The sequence below is a fragment of the Rattus norvegicus genome, chromosome 11 (assembly GCF_036323735.1).
Source record: "Rattus norvegicus strain BN/NHsdMcwi chromosome 11, GRCr8, whole genome shotgun sequence".
NCBI classification, from domain to species: domain Eukaryota; kingdom Metazoa; phylum Chordata; class Mammalia; order Rodentia; family Muridae; genus Rattus; species Rattus norvegicus.
In genome coordinates this window covers 86,985,609-87,009,975 of record NC_086029.1, presented here as the reverse complement: position 1 = coordinate 87,009,975, position 24,367 = coordinate 86,985,609, and positions in this window count along the sequence as shown.

Here is a 24,367-nt window from a genome sequence, read left to right as displayed (position 1 = left end):
TAACAACATTTCAATAAATTGTAACTACATGATAATATTATTTTAATTTTCTTGAAACAAAAATAATTGAAGTGATTAGTTATTGTACATCCAGTTGCTTAGTGGAGTCAGAGTCTTTTTCACTGTACATGTCTGTGTATGTATGGATACGTGTATCTACAGGTTACACATTTTCTTGAAACAAAAATAATTCAGGTAATTAGTTTTGGAATATTTAATCGCTCAGTGAAATCAGAATCTTTTTTTTTTTTTGGTTTGAGGATTTTTAACTTAGTCTTTCTCTATCTTAAGTAAAGAATTTTCCAATAATGTAACATAAATTTGTGATTCCATGAAAAAACAAACAAACAAAAAAACAACAAGAAAACCAAGACATTAAAAATGCAGAGATCTCCAAGAGGGAGGGGTGAATTTAGGGAGGACTGTGGGGTGCACTGGAAGAAGTTGACTTTATTTGCATAGTCTGCATGTGACAGCGGAGTGGAAGGTCAGTCCCTAGTCTTACATTAACACCACATTGTCAGCTTCGTAATATTAGAGGTCGAACAAAAGCTGACATTTGGTTAAAGGGTTACTCTCCTCTTATGGAGCCAGAACTGGTGTGTGTGTGTGTGTGTGTGTGTGTGTGTGTGTGTGTGTGTGTGTGTGTGTGTGTGTGTGATGAAATTTAGTAAAACAGAGCTTAGAAGGTACGATTTTAGTCATGGAAAGTTTGTGGAGACAACTGTCACTGAGGTCACTTTAAGCCTGAACTTTGCTTTATTTTCTTTTAGGCACCATTGATGCTGAAAGAGAATGTTCATCTCAGATGTTTAGAAAAGTTACTTTTGTCCTTTTATGGTTTTAAGGCTTTTCTAGTCTTAACCTTTGGATAATATGTTGCACCCTGATTCAAAACCTATGCATGTGTTTACCTAAAGACACGAACATATTTCTTTATCACTTGCTAGGTATCCTGGCCACTGAAACATTTTCCTATCTCTATTACACCACACACACACACACACACACACACACACACACACACACACACACCACACACATACAACACACACACACACACACACACACACACACACACAGTACTATTACCTTTTTTTTTCCTTTTTTTTTATTAACTTGAGTATTTCTTATATACATTTCAAGTGTTATTCCCTTTCCCGGTTTCTGGGCAAACATCACCCTCCCCCCTCCCCTTCCTTAAGGGTGTTCCCCTCCAAACCCTCCCCCCATTGCCGCCCTCCCCCCCATAGTCTAGTTCACTGGGGGTTCAGTCTTAGCAGGACCCAGGGCTTCCCCTTACACTGGTGCTCTTACTAGGATATTCATTGCTACCTATGAGGTCAGAGTCCAGGGTCAGTCCATGTATAGTCTTTAGGTAGTGGCTTAGTCCCTGGAAGCTCTGGTTGCTTAACATTGTTGTACATATGGGGTCTCGAGCCCCTTCAAGCTCTTCCAGTTCTTTCTCTGATTCCTTCAACGGGGGTCCTATTCTCAGTTCAGTGGTTTGCTGCTGGCATTCGCCTCTGTATTTGCTGTATTCTGGCTGTGTCTCTCAGGAGCGATCTACATCCGGCTCCTGTCGGTCTGCACTTCTTTGCTTCATCCATCTTGTCTAATTGGGTGGCTGTATATGTATGGGCCACATGTGGGGCAGGCTCTGAATGGGTGTTCCTTCAGTCTCTGTTTTAATCTTTGCCTCTCCCTTCCCTGCCAAGGGTATTCTTTTTCCTCATTTAAAGAAGGAGTGAAGCATTCACATTTTGATCATCCGTCTTAAGTTTCGTTTGTTCTAGGGATCTAGGGTAATTCAAGCATTTGGGCTAATAGCCACTTATCAATGAGTGCATACCATGTATGTCTTTCTGTGATTGGGTTAGCTCACTCAGGATGATATTTTCCAGTTCCAACCATTTGCCTACGAATTTCATAAACTCGTTGTTTTTGATAGCTGAGTAATATTCCATTGTGTAGATGTACCACATTTTCTGTATCCATTCCTCTGTTGAAGGGCATCTGGGTTCTTTCCAGCTTCTGGCTATTATAAATAAGGCTGCGATGAACATAGTGGAGCACGTGTCTTTTTTATATGTTGGGGCATCTTTTGGGTATATGCCCAAGAGAGGTATAACTGGATCCTCAGGCAGTTCAATGTCCAATTTTCTGAGGAACCTCCAGACTGATTTCCACAATGGTTGTACCAGTCTGCAATCCCACCAACAATGTAGGAGTGTTCCTCTTTCTCCGCATCCTCGCCAGCATCTGCTGTCACCTGAGTTTTTGATCTTAGCCATTCTCACTGGTGTGAGGTGAAATCTCAGGGTTGTTTTGATTTGCATTTCCCTTATGACTGAAGATGTTGAACATTTCTTTAGGGGTTTCTCAGCCATTCGGCATTCCTCAGCTGTGAATTCTTTGTGTAGCTCTGAACTCCATTTTTAATACGGTTATTTGTTTCCCTGCGGTCTAACTTCTTGAGTTCTTTGTATATTTTGGAAATAAGGCCTCTATCTGTTGTGGGATTGGTAAAGATCTTTTCCCAATCTGTTGGTTGCTGTTTTGTCCTAACCACAGTGTCCTTTGCCTTACAGAAGCTTTGCAGTTTTATGAGATCCCATTTGTCGATTCTTGATCTTAGAGCGTAAGCCATTGGTGTTTTGTTCAGGAAATTTTTTCCAGTGCCCATGTGTTCCAGATGCTTCCCTAGTTTTTCTTCTATTAGTTTGAGTGTGTCTGCTTTGATGTGGAGGTCCTTGATCCACTTGGACTTAAGCTTTGTACAGGGTGATAAGCATGGATCGATCTGCATTCTTCTACATGTTGACCTCCAGTTGAACCAGCACCATTTGCTGAAAATGCTATCTTTTTTCCATTGGATGGTTTTGGCTCCTTTGTCAAAAATCAAGTGACCATAGGTGTGTGGGTTCATTTCTGGGTCTTCAATTCTATTCCATTGGTCTATCTGTCTGTCTCTGTACCAATACCATGCAGTTTTTATCACTATTGCTCTGTAATACTGCTTGAGTTCAGGGATAGTGATTCCCCCTGAAGTCCTTTTATTGTTGAGGATAGCATTAGCTATCCTGGGTTTTTTGTTATTCCAGATGAATTTGCAAATTGTTCTGTCTAACTCTTTGAAGGATTGGATTGGTGTTTTGATGGGGATTGCATTGAATCTGTAGATTGCTTTTGGTAAAATGGCCATTTTTACTATATTAATCCTGCCAATCCATGAGCATGGGAGATCTTTCCATCTTCTGAGGTCTTCTTCAATTTCCTTCCTCAGTGTCTTGAAGTTCTTATTGTACAGATCTTTTACTTGCTTGGTTAAAGTCACACCGAGGTACTTTATATTATTTGGGTCTATTATGAAGGGTGTCGTTTCCCTAATTCCTTTCTCGGCTTGTTTCTCTTTTGTATAGAGGAAGGCAACTGATTTATTTGAGTTAATTTTATACCCAGCCACTTTACTGAAGTTGTTTATCAGCTTTAGTAGTTCTCTGGTGGAACTTTTGGGATCACTTAAATATACTATCATATCATCTGCAAATAGTGATATTTTGACCTCTTCTCTTCCGATCTGTATCCACTTGATCTCCTTTTGTTGTCTGATTGCTCTGGCTAGAACTTCAAGAACTATATTGAATAAGTAGGGAGAGAGTGGGCAGCCTTGTCTAGTCCCTGATTTTAGTGGGATTGCTTCAAGTTTCTTTCCATTTAGTTTAATGTTAGCAACTGGTTTGCTGTATATGGCTTTTACTATGTTCAGGTATGGGCCTTGAATTCCTATTCTTTCCAGGACTTTTATCATGAAGGGGTGTTGAATTTTGTCAAATGATTTCTCAGCATCTAATGAAATGATCATGTGGTTCTGTTCTTTCAGTTTGTTTATATAATGGATCACGTTGATGGTTTTCCGTATATTAAACCATCCCTGCGTGCCTGGGATGAAGCCTACTTGATCATGGTGGATGATTGTTTTGATGTGCTCTTGAATTCGGTTTGCCAGAATTTTATTGAGTATTTTTGCGTCGATATTCATAAGGGAAATTGGTCTGAAGTTCTCTTTCTTTGTTGTGTCTTTGTGTGGTTTAGGTATAAGAGTAATTGTGGCTTCGTAGAAGGTATTCGGTAGTGATCCATCTGTTTCAATTTTGTGGAATAGTTTGGATAATATTGGTATGAGGTCTTCTATGAAGGTTTGATAGAATTCTGCACTAAACCCGTCTGGACCTGGGCTCTTTTTGGTTGGGAGACCTTTAATGACTGCTTCTATTTCCTTAGGAGTTATGGGGTTGTTTAACTGGTTTATCTGTTCCTGATTTAACTTCGATACCTGGTATCTGTCTACGAAATTGTCCATTTCCTGAAGATTTTCAAGTTTTGTTGAATATAGGTTTTTATAGTAAGATCTGATGATTTTTTGAATTTCCTCTGAATCTGTTGTTATGTCTCCCTTTTCATTTCTGATTTTGTTAATTTGGACGCACTCTCTGTGTCCTCTCGTTAGTCTGGCTAAGGGTTTATCTATCTTGTTGATTTTCTCAAAGAACCAACTTTTGGTTCTGTTGATTCTTTCTATGGTCCTTTTTGTTTCTACTTGGTTGATTTCTGCTCTGAGTTTGATTATTTCCTGCCTTCTACTCCTCCTGGGTGTATTTGCTTCTTTTTGTTCTAGAGCTTTTAGGTGTGCTGTCAAGCTGCTGACATATGCTCTTTCCTGTTTCTTTCTGCAGGCACTCAGCGCTATGAGTTTTCCTCTTAGCACAGCTTTCATTGTGTCCCATAAGTTTGGGTATGTTGTACCTTCATTTTCATTAAATTCTAAAAAGTTTTTAATTTCTTTCTTTATTTCTTCCTTGACCAGGTTATCATTGAGTAGAGCATTGTTCAATTTCCACGTATATGTGGGCATTCTTCCCTTACTGTTATTGAAGACCAGTTTTAGGCTGTGGTGGTCCGATAGCACGCATGGGATTATTTCTATCTTTCTGTACCTGTTGAGGCCCGTTTTTTGACCAATTATATGGTCAATTTTGGAGAAAGTACCATGAGGAGCTGAGAAGAAGGTATATCCTTTTGCTTTAGGATAGAATGTTCTATAAATATCCGATAAGTCCATTTGGCTCATGACTTCTCTTAGTCTGTCGACATCACTGTTTAATTTCTGTTTCCATGATCTGTCCATTGATGAGAGTGGGGTGTTGAAATCTCCCACTATTATTGTGTGAGGTGCAATGTGTGTTTTGAGCTTTAGTAAGGTTTCTTTTACGTATGTAGGTGCCCTTGTATTTGGTGCATAGGTATTTAGGATTGAGAGTTCATCTTGGTGGATTTTTCCTTTGATGAATATGAAGTGTCCTTCCTTATCTTTTTTGATGACTTTTAGTTGAAAATTGATTTTATTTGATATTAGAATGGCTACTCCAGCTTGCTTCTTCTGACCATTTGCTTGGAAAGTTGTTTTCCAGCCTTTCACTCTGAGGTAGTGTCTGTCTTTGTCTCTGAGGTGTGTTTCCTGTAGGCAGCAGAATGCAGGGTCCTCGTTGCGTATCCAGTTTGTTAATCTATTTCTTTTTATTGGGGAGTTGAGGCCATTGATGTTGAGAGATATTAAGGAATAGTGATTGTTGCTTCCCATCATATTCATATTTGGATGTGAGGTTATGTTTGTGTGCTTTCATTCTCTTTGTTTTGTTGCCAAGACGATTAGCTTCTTGCTTCTTCTAGGGTATAGCTTGCCTCCTCATGTTGGGCTTTACCATTTATTATCCTTTGTAGTGCTGGATTTGTAGAAAGATATTGTGTAAATTTGGTTTTGTCATGGAATATCTTGGTTTCTCCATCTATGTTAATTGAGAGTTTTGCAGGATACAGTAACCTGGGCTGGCATTTGTGTTCTCTTAGGGTCTGTATGACATCAGTCCAGGATCTTCTGGCCTTCATAGTTTCTGGCGAGAAGTCTGGTGTGATTCTGATAGGTCTGCCTTTATATGTTACTTGATCTTTTTCCCTTACTGCTTTTAATATTCTTTCTTTATTTTGTGCGTTTGGTGTTTTGACTATTATATGACGGGAGGTGTTTCTTTTCTGGTCCAATCTATTTGGAGTTCTGTAGGCTTCTTGTATGTCTATGGGTATCTCTTTTTTTAGGTTAGGGAAGTTTTCTTCTATGATTTTGTTGAAGATATTTACGGGTCCTTTGAGCTGGGAGTCTTCAGTCTCTTCTATACCTATTATCCTTAGGTTTGATCTTCTCATTGAGTCCTGGATTTCCTGTATGTTTTGGAACAGTAGCTTTTTCCGCTTTACATTATCTTTGACAGTTGAGTCAATGATTTCTATGGAATCTTCTGCTCCTGAGATTCTCTCTTCCATCTCTCGTATTCTGTTGGTGAAGCTTGTATCTACAGCTCCTTGTCTCGTCTTTTGGTTTTCTATATCCAGGGTTGTTTCCATGTGTTCTTTCTTGATTGCTTCTATTTCCATTTTTAATTCCTTCAACTGTTTGATTGTGTTTTCCTGGAATTCTTTCAGGGATTTTTGCGATTCTTTCAGGGATTTTTGCGATTCCTCTCTGTAGGCTTCTACTTTTTTATTAATGTTTTCCTGTGTTTCCCTAAGGGAGTTCTTCACGTCTTTCTTCAAGTCCTCCAGCATCATGATCAAATATGATTTTGAAACTAGATCTTGCTTTTCTGGTGTGTTTGGATATTCCATGTTTGTTTTGGTGGGAGAATTGGGCTCCGATGATGCCATGTAGTCTTGGTTTCTGTTGCTTGGGTTCCTGCGCTTGCCTCTCACCATCAGATTATCTCTAGTGTTACTTTGTTCTGCTATTTCTGACAGTGGCTAGACTGTCCTATAAGCCTGCGTGTCAGGAGTGCTGTAGACCTGTTTTCCTCTCTTTCAGTCAGTTATGGGGACAGAGTGTTCTGCTTTCGGGCATGTAGTTTTTCCTCTCTACAGGTCTTCAGTTGTTCCTGTGGGCCTGTGTCTTGAGTTCACCAGGCAGCTTTCTTGCAGCAGAAAAGTTGGTCTTACCTGTGGTCCCGAGGCTCAAGTTCGCTCGTGGGGTGCTGCCCACGGGCTCTCTGCAGCGGCAGCAACCAGGAAGATATTCACCGCCTCTTCCGGGAGCTTCAGTGCACCAGGGTTCCAGATGGCCTTTTGCTTTTTCCTCTGGCGTCCGAGATGTGTGTGCAGAGAGCAGTCTCTTCTGGTTTCCCAGGCTTGTCTGCCTCTCTGAAGGTTTAGCTCTCCCTCCCATGGGATTTGGGTGCAGAGAACTATTTATCCGGTCTGTTTCCTTCAGGTTCCGGCGGTGTCTCAGGCAGGGGTCCTGCCGCTCCTGGGCCCTCCCCCCACGGGAGCCCAGAGGCCTTATACAGTTTCCTCTTGGGCCAGGGATGTGGGCAGGGGTGGGCAGTGTTGGTGGTCTCTTCTGCTCTGCAGCCTCAGGAGTGCCCACCTGACCAGGCGGTTGGGTCTCTCTCTCAAGGGGTCTGGGAGCAGAGAGCTGCTGCAGGCCGGGATGTACTATTACCTTTTAAATTAACTTTTTTCTTTGTAAGACCAAGTTGTGTAAAAGGAGCGATTTCTTCTAATTTCATTTTTCTTAACTTTTGATCATGCATATATGGGGGGACTGGGATTGCATCTGACTCTAACCTTTGCAGGAAGCATATGTGGGGGCTTTATGTGCATGTGCATGTAGATGCCTATAAAGATCAGATGCATAGGGTCTCCTGAATCTAGAGTCAGGGGTACTTATGAATTGTTGGACTTGGGTACTGGGAACTGAACTCAAGTCCCATGAAAGATCAGTTCATGCTCTTAGCCGTTGAGTTATCTCTCCAGAACCACCTCTCCTTGAAAACTCTTTATCCCACAAATGACTTTCTCAGGGCCCAGTTTATAAAGGGCACTGGCAAATATCTTTGGAACTGGTATGTACAAGAAAGAAGTTAATGTGGAAATATTTTTTTCAAGCCAATCATCAATAATTTGATTACTTGAGTTTACAATTTTTTCTTATCCTTATTTATGGAAATAGATTTTAATGCAATATATCCTGAGTATCATGCCCCTTCTCCAAGCTCCTCCCAAGTCCTTTCCATATATCCCACCCAAATGAAATTCTTTTCTTCTCATTGGCATACAAACAGGTGAAGTGGAAATTTCTGATTTCTTTAGCAACTCAGTCATGTTATGTTTTTCTGGAAGCTGTCTTGTGCAAGGGCATGTGATGCCGTGTTGAGAACAGACATTCGAAAGGGTAGGTGAGGGTTAGAAAGAATATAAATGGAACCTCACAAACAGTGGGAGGATGCTCTTACATCACAATGCAATGCTCTGCTTCTTCGCTGGTCTTTCTGGGGTTCTCTGGTCTTCACTTCAAAGAGAGAAAGAACTCATGGTATTCCATCTGATTCTGGATACTTCCACTAATTCATACTGATTTGATAGAGTCGTGCTGTTTCTGTTGTTTTGAGCAGGCACTACTTATTCATGTTCAGTGTCGTTTGCTATTGAACTGGACTTCAGGTAGACAACTAACTGCCCTAAGAAACTACTTATAAACTGGTCCACAATCCCTTTCCCTATTAACCGTCTTTTCTCTGGTTGGTGGACTAGAAAGGTGGATGAAGTGTTTAAAAACCATAAATAAAGTATATTTTGAAAAAAATTGAAGCCTACAAACAGGCATCTGAAATAATAATAATAATAATAATAATAATAATAATAATAATAATGAGGAGGAGGAGGAAGAGGAAGAGGAGGAGGGGAGGAGGAGGAGGAGGAGGAGGAGGAGGAGAAGAAGAAGAAGAAGAAGAAGAAGAAGAAGAAGAAGAAGAAGAAGAAGAAAGAAAGAAAGAAAGAAAGAAAGAAAGAAGAGATTGGAGAAAGTAAAAACAAATGAACCAGAGCAGAACAAAGAAGAAAAGAATAAAAAAGGCCAAAGATAAATCTCTGGAAGCAAGTATAGACTCTGAGAAACATGAAACATATATAGACACTCACACACACACACATTCACACCCACAGAAATCCCCTAAAAATATAAAGTCAAGAACTACAATATCTATGCAAATGACTTATGAGAATAAAAGAAGTAAACAAAACATTATGAATCAAAAAAGCTCCAAAATGCCATTGAGATCATTTGTGTTGGCTATCTACTGCTGGCCATAGGACCTGGTGTTAAGTATGGTTTGTACACCCAGTGAAACTCTGTTGAAGGAAACTAATCTTTCATTTGTGGGTGATTATCATTTGGAGACAGCTTCTGGGTTAGGGATGTGGGCTTGAGCTAATGTCCTTTTCTTCTCAGCACTGGAAATGCATTTGACTCCAGCCTGTGCGGGCCATGTGCATGATGCCAGTCTCTGTCAGCTCATCTGTGTGATTTTCTTGTTTCCTTGGAGTTCTCCAACCCCTTGGATATTACAATCTCTCTGCCACTTATTAAGCTGGGTTCCCTGAACCATGAGGAGAGAGAATTGATGAAGACACGCCATTTACAATTGAACAATCCAGGATTTCTCACTCTGCGCAGTTGTCCTCAAGTAAGCAACTGCCTGACTTAGTAGACAAGGAGACTTGAACTTTAGAAGAGGCCCTGAGAATAAAAGGTGATACAGCTCATTGAAAAATGAGACATTGGGAACCTAGAAAATCAGGCAAGTGCCTTCAAACTGGTTCTTCATCTGCACAGTGACGCGAATAATCACTGCTCCAAGAGTATCGTATACTTAACCTGATGATTAGAAACTAGGGACCACAGATGAGAGAGAACATGCGGCATTTGTTTTACTGGATTTAAGCAACCTCGTTCAATATAGTATTTTCTAGGCCAAATTAATTGAACTGCAAATGTCATCATTACATTTTACTTTAAAGCTGAATAGTTATATGAAATAGTCATTATTTCATTGTTTATATGTAAATGTGCATCTGTTGAATAATGTTTCGATTATTTTTATATCCTGGTTATCGTGAATAAGGTGGTAATGAACATTGCTGAGCAATTATTTATGGAGAGAATGCTGAGTTCTCTAGGCATGTACTGACAAACAATATGTCAGTCATGTAGTTGACTTGTTTTTATTTTTCTTTGAGAATTCTCCATAGTGATTTCCAGCTTTGCTCTCCTATGTCAGCAATGAATGAGGATTCCTTTCTCTACAACTTTACCAGCATTTGATTTCACTTGCTTTGTTGATCTCAGTCCTTCTAGCTTGGTTGAAATGAAATCTCAAAGATGCTCTAATGCGCATTCTCCTGTTTGCTAAAGATGATAAATACTATTTGAGGTCTTTCTCAGTCATTTTGTTCTTTGGGGACTATCGGGTAAGATCCCTAGCAAATGTTTTAAATGGGGGTGATATGTTTTGACTTGGTTCTTTCTTTACTTCGTTCTCTGTATATTACTCCTCTGAAGGTTGTCAGATGCATATGTGGCAAAGCTTCTTTCCCACTCTGTGAGGTGCTTTTTTCCTCTAGATCGTTTTGCTGTACAGCAACTTTATAGTTTTATGAAATCCCATCTCACAGGTTAGTTCTTCTAGATTGTTCTTGCAGTTTCAGAGCTGCAGATTTCAAATGGCAGTCTCTGCAGCACTTGAATCAAACTTTTATGCAGGGTGACAGATGCAGGACTAATTTGGCTCTTCTGCATATAGACATCCATTTTTCCCAGAACCAATTGCTTAAGGCACTGTCTTTTCTCCACTGTCTATTTGTTGCCTATTTATCAAATATCAGAGGGTGGTAGTTACTAATACTTGGATTTCTGTCCTCTATTTTATTTCATCAATCTACATGTCTGTCTGCTGTGAGCCAGTGCTATCCAGGCTTCTGTTGCCTTTGCTCTATAATATACTTTGAAGTCTGAAACGGCAATCTTTGTGGATTCTTTGTGTTCAAATGGCCACCCAGGGTATTTCTGCTTCTGTATGAATTTTAGAAGGTTTTTATATTTCTGTGAAAATGGTGTGGGTATTTTGGTTATGACTGCATTGAATAAAGAAATTGCTTTGGGTAGGATGGTCATTTATTTATTCTACCAATCCATGAATGCGATGCTTTTTTCCATTTTCAGGGTCTTTCTTGGTATATTTCTTTTGGATATTTGAAGTTTTCATTGTGCAATCCTTTCACTCTTTTCGTTATATTTATTCCATGTTGTTCACTTGTATTTGATGCTCTTATAAATGGACACGTGTCCATGATCTTTTTCTTAGTAGTTTCCTGGAAGTATATAAGAAGGCTACTGAGTGTGTAGGTTGATTTCATACCTGATGCTTTGCTGAAATTTTGTACCCAACACTTTGGTTGATTGTTACTACAAGTTTTCTGGAGAAATATTTGAGCAATCTTATATATTAGCATATCTTCTGCAAATAGGAATAATTTGACTCCTTCTTTTCCTATTTGTATCTGTTTAATCTCCACTTCCTGTCTCATTGGTTCAGCTAGTGCACCCAGCACTGGAGTAAAAAGGACTGGGAATAGTAGGAAGCCATGTCTTACTCCTGATTTTAATGGGATTGCATTTGACAAAATTCAACACCCCTTCATGATAAAAGTCCTGGAAAGAATAGGAATTCAAGGCCCATACCTAAAGATAGAAAAAGCCATATACAGCAAACCAGTTGCTAACATTAAACTAAATGGAGAGAAACTCGAAGCAATCCCACTAAAATCAGGGACTAGACAAGGCTGCCCACTCTCTCCCTACTTATTCAATATAGTTCTTGAAGTTCTAGCCAGAGCAATCAGACAACAAAAGGAGATCAAGGGGATACAGATCAGAAAAGAAGAAGTCAAAATATCACTATTTGCAGATGACATGATAGTATATTTAAGTGATCCCAAAAGTTCCACCAGAGAACTACTAAAGCTGATAAACAACTTCAGCAAAGTGGCTGGGTATAAAATTAACTCAAATAAATCAGTTGCCTTCCTCTATACAAAAGAGAAACAAGCCGAGAAAGAAATTAGGGAAACGACACCCTTCATAATAGACCCAAATAATATAAAGTACCTCGGTGTGACTTTAACCAAGCGAGTAAAAGATCTGTACAATAAGAACTTCAAGACACTGAGGAAAGAAATTGAAGAAGACCTCAGAAGATGGAAAGATCTCCCATGCTCATGGATTGGCAGGATTAATATAGTAAAAATGGCCATTTTACCAAAAGCAATCTACAGATTCAATGCAATCCCCATCAAAATACCAATCCAATTCTTCAAAGAGTTAGACAGAACAATTTGCAAATTCATCTGGAATAACAAAAAACCCAGGATAGCTAAAGCTATCCTCAACAATAAAAGGACTTCAGGGGGAATCACTATCCCTGAACTCAAGCAGTATTACAGAGCAATAGTGATAAAAACTGCATGGTATTGGTACAGAGACAGACAGATAGACCAATGGAATAGAATTGAAGACCCAGAAATGAACCCACACACCTATGGTCACTTGATTTTTGACAAAGGAGCCAAAACCATCCAATGGAAAAAAGATAGCATTTTCAGCAAATGGTGCTGGTTCAACTGGAGGGCAACATGTAGAAGAATGCAGATCGATCCATGCTTATCACCCTGTACAAAGCTTAAGTCCAAGTGGATCAAGGACCTCCACATCAAAGCAGACACACTCAAACTAATAGAAGAAAAACTAGGGAAGCATCTGGAACACATGGGCACTGGAAAAAATTTCCTGAACAAAACACCAATGGCTTATGCTCTAAGATCAAGAATCGACAAATGGGATCTCATAAAACTGCAAAGCTTCTGTAAGGCAAAGGACACTGTGGTTAGGACAAAACGGCAACCAACAGATTGGGAAAAGATCTTTACCAATCCTACAACAGATAGAGGCCTTATATCCAAAATATACAAAGAACTCAAGAAGTTAGACCGCAGGGAAACAAATAACCCTATTAAAAAATGGGGCTCAAAGCTAAACAAAGAATTCACAGTGAGGAATGCCGAATGGCTGAGAAACACCTAAAGAAATGTTCAACATCTTTAGTCATAAGGGAAATGCAAATCAAAACAACCCTGAGATTTCACCTCACACCAGTGAGAATGGCTAAGATCAAAAACTCAGGGGACAACAGATGCTGGCGAGGATGTGGAGAAAGAGGAACACTCCTCCATTGTTGGTGGGATTGCAAACTGGTACAACCATTCTGGAAATCAGTCTGGAGGATCCTCAGAAAATTGGACATTGAACTGCCTGAGGATCCAGCTATACCTCTCTTGGGCATATACCCAAAAGATGCCCCAACATATAAAAAAGACACGTGCTCCACTATGTTCATTGCAGCCTTATTTATAATAGCCAGAAGCTGGAAAGAACCCAGATGCCCTTCAACAGAGGAATGGATACAGAAAATGTGGTACATCTACACAATGGAATATTACTCAGCTATCAAAAACAACGAGTTTATGAAATTCGTAGGCAAATGGTTGGAACTGGAAAATATCATCCTGAGTGAGCTAACCCAAACACAGAAAGACATACATGGTATGCACTCACTGATAAGTGGCTATTAGCCCAAATGCTTGAATTACCCTAGATGCCTAGAACAAATGAAACTCAAGACAGATGATCAAAATGTGAATGCTTCACTCCTTTAAAAGGGGAACAAGAATACCCTTGGCAGGGAAGAGAGAGGCAAAGATTAAAACAGACACAGAAGGAACACCATTCATAGCCTGCCCCACATGTGGCCCATACATATACAGCCATCCAATTAGACAAGATGAATGCAGCAAAGAAGTGCAGGCCGACAGGAGCCGGATGTATATCGCTCCTGAGAGACACAGCCAGAATACAGCAAATACAGGGGCGAATGCCAGCAGCAAACCACTGAACTGAGAACGGGACCCCTGTTGAAGGAATCAGAGAAAGAACTCGAAGAGCTTGAAGGAGCTCGCTACCCCTTATGAACAACAATGCCAATCAACCAGAGCTTCCAGGGACTAAGCCACTACCTAAAGACTATACATGGACTGACCCTGGACTCTGACCTCATAGGTAGCAATGAATATTCTAGTAAGATCACCAGTGGAAGGGGAAGCCCTTGGTCCTGCTAAGACTGAACCCCCAGTGAACGTGATTGTTGGGGGGAGGGCAGTAATGGGGGGAGGGTGGGGAGGGGAACACCCATAAGGAAGGGGAGGGGGAGGGATTAGGGGGATGTTTGCCTGGAAACCGGGAAAGGGAATAACAGTCGAAATGTAAATAAGAAACACTCAAGTTAATAAAAAAAAAAAGAAATATTTGGCATTCTTTGTCATCAGAGAAAAGCAAATCAAAATGACTCTGAGATTCTACCTTATACCCATCAGAATAGCTAAGATAAAAATCTCAAAGGGCAGCACATATTGGTGAGGTTGTGAAGAAAGGGAACCATTCCTCCACTGCAGATGGGAGCACAAACTTATACAATCAATCTGGAAATCAATTTAAGTGTTTCTTAGGAGAGTGGGAATAATGTCTTCCTTTGAAAGTTTGGTAGAATTCTGCTGTTAAGCCGTCTACCATGGTTTTAGGATTGGAACATGACTGAAGAATAGTAGGATACGAGTAACAGGAAGTGAGAAATGAAAAAATCGGGAGGAACTCCAAATGGGGAGGAAGGAAGGGGAGGAAGGAAACAATAACACCAAGATTGTCTGAACATGAAGGAATCATAATATTTTATATTTATGAAATTATACGTAAACCATAAGTATATGTACACACATATCTTAAAGGAAATTAAGTGCTTCCATTAAGGACCTGACACTGTTATAAGAACTATAGACTAATACGAATCCCAGTACCAGACTTGTGAAAACTCCTTTCATAAGGGACCTCAATTAATACGCCTACGGATGGACTCTTAGAGGATGAACTTAAGCCCCTTCTGCTAAAGACAATAAGGACAGAGGACGGAATGATTTCATCTCAATCTAACCTGAGAGCCTCCATCCTATGGTGTAGCTTCCATTGGTACCAGAAAATGCTTTGTACAATGGCAAAGGAGAAAAGCAACTAATAAATCTACAACGATAGCGACCAAACTTATGAACTACAACAACGGGCAGTGTGGCACGCTATCTGTAAAGAGTGAATGACACTCTCCTGTTGGTGTTAATGAACAGCTGCCTAATTGGTTATGAGGCCCACTGAAGAGGGCAGAAATTATACCCAATAATGGAAACATTGCCAAAATCCTGGTGTCGGTAAGCTTATGCACCATAGAAAAGAATCCGCCAATACCACTTGGCTAGAGAACCATTAGGCTCTTACTGAAAATTACTCTTACTTAAAATTACTCTTAATAATATTACTCTTATACTCATGGATACTTATAGCTACAACCCCTCATCATCAAAGTCCCCCTTTGAAGCAAATGAAGATCATCAAAACAAACCATAACTGAGCACATTGCAGAGATCCATAAAATATATCATGTATATTTTATATATATGTATATATATATATACATATACATATATATTCTCATGCATCTATGGACCAGGGTGTGATCATGAAAGAGAGATGAAAAGATTGTAATTCAGATTCAGAATGCTGGTAAGCCTGGAGTGAAATAGAATCTCCTAGAAATATCTGGATTAACAAGACCAGAACAATAGCCATATTAACTTGGGAGGAAGGAATTTTTACTTGGTCAAATTTGGCTCCTAAACAAAAAGCTACAGTCAAGCTATGGCTGATAAGCAGGCAGAATAAGCATTTTCCAGAGATGTTGTTATCCAATATAATGTGGTCAGCCTTGAAATCATATAGGTGCAAACAAAAATGTTATCCAGCAGCTTGTAGTTACATAAGAGAGAGAGAGAGAGAGAGAGAGAGAGAGAGAGAGAGAGTGTGTTTGAATGATAATCAAAGAAAAACAGATTATCAGTTTGAGAGTAGAGCAAATGGAAAGAAAGGTACCTGGGAAGGACCAGAAGGATGAAAAGAAACAGGAAACTAATGTAATGCAGCTATTCAATTTAAAAATCTATTTCAAAATGTTTTTTGAAGAATATTCTACCAAAAATTAGAGATTAAAGTAAGGACAGCATGGGGGGATGAGATGAGGGAGACATAAGAGGTGGTTATGAGCTGGTTAGAGATAGGAAAAGGAAAAGAGTCCTGATTGCTGCTTTTTGTCAACTTGTCACTAACCAAGCCAAACATACCTGAGAAAAGGAATCCCAATTGAGAAAATGTCTCCAGCAGACTTGTAGGTAAGTCTGTGAGGTATTTTCTTGATTAATAATTGTCATGGAAGGGCCCAATTCACTGCGGGTGGTGCCATCCCTATGCATCCCTATTGTGTCTTGTATAAAATCCAATTAGAGTGAACAATGGAAAGCTAGTCAGGAGGCAATGGTCCTCCATGGACTCGGCCTAAGTTTCTGCCTCTGAGTGTTCCTGCCTTGAATTCCTTCCCTGACTTCTCTCTATTAGAGGCTGCAGTCTGTAAGTTGAAGTAAATCTTTCCCTCCCCAGGTTTATTTTAGTCAATATTTCATTGGACTAAGGTAAAGCAAACTAAAGCCAGAGAAACGTAAAGAATTAGAATTACATTTTAATCTTTAAAATATTAATAACGAGTAATGTATCACCAAAAGATTAAACCGTCATATAAATCACAAGAAGAAGATTAAGCTTTGGTTTTGTATTCTGAAAGGTTATTACTATTGTTGTTCTTTATTTAATTCCTCCAGTGTAAGCAACTGACTTTCCAGGATACCTTACATATATTTAGGCATATACACATGTGTGAACTTGTATATCTTTGTGTATGCATGAGTGTACGCACATTTTTATGCCCATATGTATGTAGTCTTCACATGTGTGTACCTGAATATATGCGTATGTACATACATGCATAGGCATATATGAGTATGGACTCTTCTTTGTGTATAGATCTGCATATAGGTATATGTATGTGTGCACATACACACACTATGTGTGTGTGCATATGTCTGTGTGTGTGCATGTGTGTGCATGTGTGTGTGTGTGTGTGTGCGACACTGAATTCTAATGTCCCCAGAAAGTCTGTAACCTTTAACTAGAATCAAGTAGTAAAATTTTGTAGTTCATGTAACTATAACTAGTAAGCATGAACTTATGGAGGTATCAGATGGCAAGGCCGTTCCATTAGAGTCAGCAAAGAGTCAGGCTGTGAAAACAGTGCTGGAATAAGGCTACTCGGGCCAACTGAAGCTCCATCTCTATAAAAATAAAGATGAAAACAAATATTCTTTGGATAAATATAGTGTCTGTTGGGAAAGCCCCTGCTACTGTGGCTTCAGAGGCTCCATGTGCTCAGACATGAAGTTCACGAAGGATCGTCGTACAGACGGGGCAGGTTGTATTTACTTGTATAATAAGACATTTAATGCACATTTATGTAAAGTAAAAGGAAACTATGACTTTGATTAAAAAGCAAAGAGGAGGTGTATAGGAATATTTGGAGGGAGAAAAGGGGAGGGGAGACGATATATATTCTAATTTTAGAAAATAAAAAAGAATACTTTTTTAGAACCTCAGCACAAAGTGGGCAGGCACTGAGAAGTCGCATGGTGCTGCAGAGACAGAAGTTGGTCCCTAAGCCATAGGCATCAGGTTGAAACTGAAATGTAGCCTCTGACCTTTACTACAGGATACACGCACAGGGAAACATGAGGAGGCCTGTCCCACTTTAGAATCTCTTTCTTATTGTATAATTTATGCAGTGAAACAGGTGGTGGACACAGTGAATGTCAGATAAAAGACACACTGTAGGGCTTGTTTCTACATAAATGGCCTTGAATCTATTTATTGTCCCTCAAATTGGAATAGAGATGCTATCAAGATACCCTGTGCTACAAATAACTATAAAAATATTCAGAAAATTTGTGCTTTACCTTAGCGAGTTGAGAGCTTTAAGACAATCACTTCCACAAATCCATGAAATACATATATTTGATACATATTTATATAATATATAATAACAATTTTTAATGAATTACAAGTGTCACTAGACAAGAGGTGGTTCAAATCATTGTGTATCCTTTCTTGGGAATGAGTGCATAGAAGTTGTTTCCCATTGGATAGTAACTTAAGAAAGAGAGAATTATGGTTATAATCTAGCCACAATTGAAGAAGTTAAACTATTGAAATTATGACTAAAAAATAAAGTGTAGGCTGTTGCAGAGTGAAGACTTGTTGAAAGCCATAGATGTAAGTAAAACGCATAATCATTCTAGAGGTGTGCAACATGCAAAACTAAACACAGGTGAAGACTGGATTCAGAGGAAAAAACAATGCATATGTGTTAAGCTTAATCAAGGAAAGTATCAAACTGAAATACATGAAGAAAGTATGCTAGAAATATCATGTTCTTCAAGAAATGTTTAATATAGCATAGGTAAAGCTGAAGTAAAGAATGAGGAACATATTTGAAGACGTAGTAGAAAGTTTTTCCCCAAATACCTCCTTATGAGTTGTTAATTAGGAAAGCCTGGAAGTCTCCAAAAAACCCAGCCATTCCCCTTTGTTGCCAATCAGTGCTAAATTATCAAGCTGGGACTGAACTAGAAGCCCCCTCCCTGTTGACCATCATTCATAATGTTGGAACATGCTATGCAGACTTCTGCGGGAGAAAAACACCAACAACTTTATCTGGCTCGCAGCACTACATGCTGTAGTGTTGGCCTTCCAGGCAGGATATGTTCACTAGTACAACGGTGGTATGACAGTTACAGGGTAATCAACCATACTCTGCTTGTCCCTGTGGTCTGCCCTATGTAACTAATGCCCAGTATGGAAAATCCATGCAAAGGCCCATTGGTAGGTGTGTCATAAGCCCTAGCAAGGAATCTACAATAGTTCCCTCCTAAATTTTATGCATATTTCCGATGGGTCAGTGTGACTTTCACAATTAATCAGAGAAGCATCTCATTGCAGGGAGCAGTGGGTATAGGGAGACGCCTAAGTGATCCAGGTGTTGCTAATAAATCACAGTTAAGTGCTAAGCACATCTCTATCAGACCTTCTGATGATGCCCCAGGAACATTGCAGAAGAAGGTGCAGAAAGAAAGTAAGAGTTAGAGGGTGGGGACGAATACTGTGAAACTACTTCTATTGATATGACAAGGCAAATGGAATTAAAAAAGAATCACAGTGGCTGGGATGGCTACACAAGACTATCTCTAGCAGTCTTCAAAGCTTCATCAAGGAAGTGAGAGGGGCTTATGAGGCCTTCTCTTCCTTCAGCAGCTATAGGAAGTTATTGGTTGCCAGGGAGATGGGGACATTTCTTGTGCGTATAGCCACTGGCAAATTACATAAAAGCCAGCAATTTGCTCCATATTCGTTCTCAGAGAATCACCCATAATTAAACTCAGTGGGTCAGAATAAAACCGAAAGCAGGAGAAGGTGTGCTTGCATATAAGAGAGGATTCAACAGAAGGAGAGAGACATTAAAGAGTAATGGGGTAAATGTGGTCAAAATACAATGTACAGAACTATGAAGTTTTCCAATAATACATGTAAAATAAAGGCCCAAGGTGAATATTAAAATTACTAAAACCAAATGCATCACATCCAGATTACAGCAGTGCTCCATTAGTATACAGTCCAAAAGACAGGTGAAGAACTAACCTACAAGGACAGAAAGAGTAAACTCCCTCAGCTACATAGACAAAAGAATAGCCTTACTCTGAAATGTCAGTCTAAATGTAAGTGCCATGTTCACATAAAACCATTGGTAAATGTTGTGACAAATGCAAACTCTTAAACAGGTAGTTTTTTGCTGCAAATAACTACGTTAGTTAAAAGAAGAATTGTAAGGGGCTGGAGAGATGGCTCAGTGGTGAAGAGGACCCAGGTTTTGTTTGGTTCTCAGAACCTGCAAGCAGCTGTAACTCCAGCTCCAGAGTAGCCATGCTCCATGCTCTCTTCAGACCAATATAGGCACCCACATCTATCACACACACACACAGACACATACACAGAGAGAGAGAGACAGACAGACAGACAGACACACACACAGATTCACACATACACACACACAGAGAGACAGACAGACAGACACAGATACACACACACAGAGACAGAGAGACAGAGACAGAGAGACAGAGACAGAGAGACAGACAGAGACAAAGAGACAGAGACAGAGACAGGGACAGAGAGACAGAGATACACTCACACACAGAGACACTCATACACACAGAGACACACATACACACACACTAAAATGAAGTGTTGTGAAATAATGATGACTGCAAGGACAAAACATGTAAAATTAAAATGGATAACAACATTGAAAAGGGTTTCTGAGAGTCAGTGGTTATGTACTATGGAAAGATTGTTAGAATAAATGGGGAGGAAAGACTAGGATATGAAAAAGCTTACAGAGCTGAGATGGAGGGTAAGATGGTTCAGTGGTTAAGAGTACACAATGCTTTGATGAGACTTGAGTTCATTTCCCATCACTTGTTAGGCAGCCTCTTGCTGCTGTAACGTCAGTCCAAGGAGATCTGACTCCCTCTCCCGGGACCTTTAGGCCCCTACATTCATATACACAAAGCCACATAAATACACATGATTGAAACTGAAATGAGTTTTTTGAAAAGTAAGACAACTGTAATAAGTCAAGTTATAATAAGCAAAAGGAAAATAAAGAAAATGAGATAAAAAGAAACCAATTTTCTAGATAGGTGTTATAACATCATTAATGACTAAGAGTTAGAGCAGAGTGGTTGAAGAGTTATCATAAGATTGGGGAAATAAAAATGAGCCAATTCTGCCATTCCTATAGGAATCTTTTTATTACATATTATATAAATTAATTAAAAATAAAAGTAATGGGAAAGAAAGATATAACATGCTAACAACAATGGAAAGAAAAGACAATGTAGGTGGTTTATCCACCGAAGTGTTTACTTCCCAAGAATGATGGTCCGAGCTTGATTCCCAGAATTTATGGCAGATTCACTTGTAACCATGACACTGGGGACAAAAAGAAACACGAGACTCAATGGACAGACATGAGCTCAAGGCCAATTAAAGGGACTCTACACTAGGGAAATACATGGCATGTCTAAGGAGAACACATAAGGTTGTGTGAGACCTCCATATGAATGTTCACACTCATAAACATGTAACATAATTGCTAACACACACACACACACACACACACACACACACACACACACACACGGCCATAATAAACAAACTCACTACAGACAAACTGAATTTCAAAAGACTGAAGTTTTCTGAGAAAAGAATGATAAATTTTATCATAATTAAAGAAAATGCTCCCAATCATGTAAAAGCCAAGAAGTGCATCAAAGCAAACAGTACTGAAAAAGAAATAGACTGTGACCTTATATACATCAGGAGTTCCTTTTTCAGTAATTGTGAGAATTAAATAGAAAAATGTCTTAAAATATAGATTAGGCCATTATTGGTTACATAAGATTTGAATAACTCCCTATTCAATGATATGATCTAGTACTGTTTTTTAAAGTTTGCAGGTAATACCGTAAGACATAGTATTGTTAGCTATAAAATGTTTAAAATTTTTAAAAGAAATAAATAATAGAAAATATGCTTGCCATCAAGCTAGACATCAATAATAAAATAATAAATAATAAAATTATTACCAAATGTTTAAAAAGTAATGAGATATTAAACTAACCAGCAGTTTCTTTTTTCATAAAAATCTTACAATTTTTATTAAATTTCGCTATTCACAACTCTCAAGCATTAATGAGAATAATGCACATATGGTTTAATCACATTTCCTGTCTTCTTTTTTTTCCATCTTTATTAACTTGAGTATTTCTTATTTACATTTCGATTGCTATTCCCCTTCCCGGTTTCACGGCCAACACCCCCCTAACCCCTCTCCCTCCCCTTCTGTATAGCTGTTCCCCTCTCCATCCTTCTCCCATTACCACCCTCACCCCAACAATCACATTCACTGGGGGTTCAGTCTTGACAGGACCCAGGACTTCCCCTTCCACTGGTGCTCTTACTAGGCTGTTCATTGCTACCTATGAGGTCAGAGTCCAGGGTCAGTCCATGTATAGTCTTTGGGTAGTGGCTTAGTCCCTGGAAGCTCTGGTTTAACCAGCAGTTTCTTAATCAAAAATATTTCAAATTCCATAATAGTTTCAAAGCATATCAAAAGATACAAAATGCCACTAAAGTAATGAAATTTTGAAAATGAATTGTAATAACTATATGAAAAGAAGCATAATCAGCTCTTTTAGCTCTCACCTTAAGAAAATTAAAAATAATATATAAATGAAATCCATATGGAAAATGAAAGTAATGGCATAATGTAGATATCATCTAATTAAATGATGAAATAGAAGAGAAAAATTAGTAACACCAGAGAGTAACAATCCAAATAAATTAAACAGATACAATATCAGATCGAACAATCAAGTCAAAAGAATGCACAAAATAATCCTACAGTCAGGAAGAAAACAGTGGCATTAAAATAGTCCTCCAGATGACAAAAGGAAAAGAAGCAATTGTATGAAGAACATTGACTCAATGGTTAATGAAATTCATGGTTGTCGATTACAAAACTGTGACAGTTTCTTGGGAAATAATATACAAATGATTATCGAAAGCTAAAGAATTTGAAAGCTTAGTAAAAACTTTCCCTCAAAGAAACACATGGCTTAGGTGGATTTACTGTTGGATTTCATAATTATTTACTGCTGGGTTTTCCAAATATTTGAGAAATGATACAAATATAATTAAGTTTCTCACAAAGTGGGTAAGGTTGTAACTTTCTGCAACCATTATTAAGACGAGCACAACAATGACATGAGACTTTGCAACCTGCCATTAAAAAGTGACGCGCCTTCCTTTGTCTCTTATGAATGAAAATTGTTTTAAGTGTTTTGAAAGCCAAGCATTCCCAGTGGGCAACCAAAGGACAATACAACACAGTTAAGTGGAGCTTGTCTCCAGAGCAAAGGTGGACTGCACCCTGTAAATTCAAATGAAAACCAGTTCAGTAATGAAGCGAAAAGATAAGAAGTACTTCACAGCATGAGTAAATCTCTAAATGTATTACTCTGAGTGAAAGAAGCCAGGTAAGAGAACCACATATTGTGTAGATTACGTCTTTAACCTTTGGAACACTATCCTGTCAGGACAGCCTTCAGCTCTATGGGGTCAGGAGTGGAGGTGGAGGTAGAGGTTGGCCAAAAGGGGGTACCAGGAAACTGTGTGGAGGTTTAGAAATGTTCTGTATCTTTTATTAAGAGTTACGTGGTCGGGGGCTGGAGAGATGACTCAGTGGTTAAGAGCACTGACTGCTCTTCCAGAGGTCCTGTGTTCAAATCCCAGCAACTACATGGTGGCTCACAGCCATCTGTAATGAGATCCGATGCCCTCTTCTGGTGTGTCTGAAGACAGCTACAGTGTACTTAAACATAATAAATAAATAAACTTTTTTAAAAAAGAGTTAAATGGTCATTTCTTGACCACATAAGCTAGACCATACCTGTGGGGAAGCAATTTTATGTCGATTGCTGTGGTGTAGAAAAATAGCAAGCGGATTTGGACTTGCACTCTATTCTCTCTGATCTCAAACATAAAAGGACAGTTCTTGTATACAATGCTCAAAAATTGCTGTTGACTATCAAATCCATAAAAAAAAAAACCTGAATCTTAAAAAAGTTAAATTGTGCTGGCATTTGTCAAAACTCATTGGACCGCGTGCCGTGAAAGACTGAGATCTGTGTATACCCACTATACATACTTCAGTGAACCTCACTTGGCCAAGCAGGATGAATCAGGTAATAAAACGGATAAAGATGGGCAACTGTAACCCCAACAGTCTTTGCAGAGGCTCGTTCCTGTCTAAGTGTGAAGTTAGAGAGCTGTGTTTCTACCTAGACATTCCTTGAGATCAAGTCCAGGGCTTTAAAAGCACGTCTCAATTGATCTATGCTTGACTTGCATTTTTATTTTAATGTAAATTTTGCTGTTAATTAAGGTATATTAATTATACAAAGTCATTGCATTTGTTTTGGTATTCGCGTGTATGGATATAACAGACTTTGATCATCCCATTTTCCTCTCGCCTCCCTCTTCCCCTCTCATTAATCAACCTCTTCCATTTCCTTCTTCTACCGTAACTATCCTACACTCCACATACGGCAGGAAATGGCTAATGGATCTCTGAGACTGGGCTATTTTACTTAACATCATGGTCACTGGCTGCAGCCATTTTCCCACATCAATATAACTTCCTTCTTCTTTATGTCTAAATAGTACTCCATGGTGGGTACACACCACATCGTGTTTATCTATCATTCATTGAGTTTATAA